We start from the raw sequence: 2,642 nt of genomic DNA on the forward strand, positions 1-2,642 counted from the left end.
TGTGTTCCTATATTTGTTTAAATTGATTAATCTCTGGTAATCCCACTTTCTGAGGTTAATATGCATAGCAATAGAAAAAACTGATTCCTGATCCTGATTAAATCAAAATTCCCAGTCACATGTTGCTCCTTCGTCTCGGCGTCGAAGATCCGAAGCATCCGGATGAGGTGTGAAACAGGATCCGGCACCAGATTTTCCACATGTAGCGCAGATGCTAATTAGCACTCGCGAAAACAAACAAACATAAAAATTGCTCTTCAGGTTTCACGGTTTGACTCTGAACATCGGGAAAAATCCCCTGGAACATCGTTTAACGCCGCTCCAAACCGGAGTTGGGGAGATTAGAGGAATTTAAACAAACTCGGCACTTTATTCGGGCGGATTTCTGCCACGTTTGAGCCGATATCTCGAACCAGTCGAGCCAAAAGGCGACGACACTCACGGATTCGCTTCACGTGCCATAAAAAAGCCGTCAGAGGTCATAAAGTGGCTCCTTATTAGCTGCAGATTTTAATATTCCAGTTTAAAATCAGCGGAATATTTACATCCCGCTCAGCCGCTGCCTGTTCGATGAAGCGTTGCCGTGACGACCTTCCTTTGGGTCCTCAACGAAATATTAATTAGAGGCGGTCGAGCTCGTGAGTCAGCTGACGCGACTGCGGGGGGCCTTCAGGCCGGATCGAGATCACTTCCTGCCGCACCTGCAGCCACACAGGAAGTGGCCCTGCTAGCATCCTCGCAGCCACACAGGAAGTGGCCGTGCTAGCATCCGTGCTAATGACCTGCTCAGACCCCCCCCCCGACCTTCCCTCGCCCCCGCTCCTGTCCCGTCTCATTGGTATTCAGGGGGGGTCGTCCGCCCCCGTGTGTGACTGGGTAGAGCAGGTGTCGGCTGCTGCGGCCCAGACAACGATAGCCCGCTGATAAGCCGCCGCGCCCGGACTGATGGACGGGCGGCGGCGCCGCCTTTTCCCAGAGATCGCAATCGCGCGTTGCTCAGCTGCCGCTCCGCCGTGATGGAAGGACGCGTCACACAGGGAGCGAGACTTGCAGATTTCCACCGCCGGCTCGGCTCCCCCGCCGGATAACGCAAATGGCTTTTTTGACTTTGAGCTGCGCGCGCTCGGGCGGCGTCCGTATCGGCGGCATCTTAATAACGTTTAAAACAGGTGGACGCCATCCATCTGTCCGTTCTCCCCGCCTCTCGGCGTCCTTGCTCACGGAACGAGCCGCCGGGCCCGGAAATGAAGAAGAAGAATCCCATTATTATCTCAGGAAGCTGGGAGAACACGGCGTAGCTATGAGCTCGGTCGCCTAGTGGCCGGAACCGGTACTGCAGGCTCGGACACTGGATTAGACAATAATCCAGACGATCTTTTCTGCCACATTGTTGAGTCGTCAACCGAGACAAATCTGATCCTGTTGTGGGTTTATTTTACTCACCTGCTACCTTTAAGCCTCCTCACACTCTTATCTTCCAACAGATGTCGGGTTTGTGAGCGGATCCCGCAGCCCGGAGCCACATTCCCGGAGCGAACGCCGCTGCCTGTGCTGATATTGCGCCGCCCGATACCGCGGCGATTATCTCCTGTAATCTTTAATAACGGCCTGCTGAGGAAGACGGAGTGCAATAATCCGTGTCTGCAGCCCTGGTTCAACAAGGTATTGGGGGGGGGGGGGGGGGGCGTTAGCCTCGAGATTCCCGTTAGCGGTTTGGCGACAGTCCGTCTTGTTTGAGGATCACGTAACGAGAGATTATTGGAAGAACTAATGAGAGAACCAAGTACACGAGTACGGACCTGTGTAGCCACTCTTCAGCTGTCACTGGCAGAGGTGAAATGCATTGTGGGATACCCAGCTGTCCGACGCTTACTCCAGAATTCCTTGGGAATGGCCTTTGACTGGTCCTGGAAAACCTGGAGAAAAAAAGCGTCTCGAGAAAAGGACAAAATGTCCGTTTGCGGGCGGCGACGTTGGGATTATTTATTTTCCCTTCTGGAAATTGTGGTTAAAAATTTGGATCCGGCTCCCGTGATTGATGGTGGGAAAACTTGGCAGCGGGAAGCAGTGATTCCGACTCCCTGGGCGGGAATAAAAACGAACAAACAATCGGAGCCATTAGCCTGACGCTTTTGTTGGGTTTGCGGGGCGACATTTGCTGCCGGATGGTTTTCAGCCACGCTGGCGGCCGCCTTGTCCCCCCCCCCAATAACGGATGTAGATGAGCGGGGGCCGTGGCGGCGGATCCTGGAAGGTTATTGATGTTGACAGCGCTCCTTCTCCCACTGAGCCCCGGAGGAGGATCACACAACCTGCCACTCAGATTGATTCCTCCCCTGACGGCGCAAGTTAGGAGGAAGAGGAGAAGGTAATGAAGAGAGGGTAGAGGACCTGGGGGGGGGGGGGGGGGTGATCCCGCTGTTGGGGGGGGTGATGATCCCGCTGTTGGGGGGGGGGGGGTGATCGTGATCCCGTTGATGCTCACGCACAGAGCAGAAGTTCTACTGGGCGGATGTGCTGAGCCTGTCTTTGATGTGAGAGGATCACGCATCAAAGCCGGTCGAGATCACCTACGTGAAGTCGCGCACGTCGTGCACGTTGTTGCCGTGTTCGTCACACGTGCGGGAGGCAGCGGCGACGCG

At 54.9% G+C, this 2,642-nt stretch overlaps 1 long non-coding RNA gene across 1 annotated transcript in view; it reads left to right on the forward strand.

Moving 5' to 3' along the window:
- Positions 1-1,580, forward strand: part of LOC115247884 (uncharacterized) — a 9,645-nt gene extending 8,065 nt beyond the window's left edge. The window contains exon 3 of the long non-coding RNA XR_003886950.1: positions 1,485-1,580. This is a non-coding gene — a long non-coding RNA (uncharacterized lncRNA). The remainder of the gene's footprint in view (positions 1-1,484) is intronic.
- Positions 1,581-2,642: the final 1,062 nt, after the last annotated feature.

The sequence above is a fragment of the Takifugu rubripes genome, chromosome 22 (assembly GCF_901000725.2).
Source record: "Takifugu rubripes chromosome 22, fTakRub1.2, whole genome shotgun sequence".
NCBI lineage: Eukaryota > Metazoa > Chordata > Actinopteri > Tetraodontiformes > Tetraodontidae > Takifugu > Takifugu rubripes.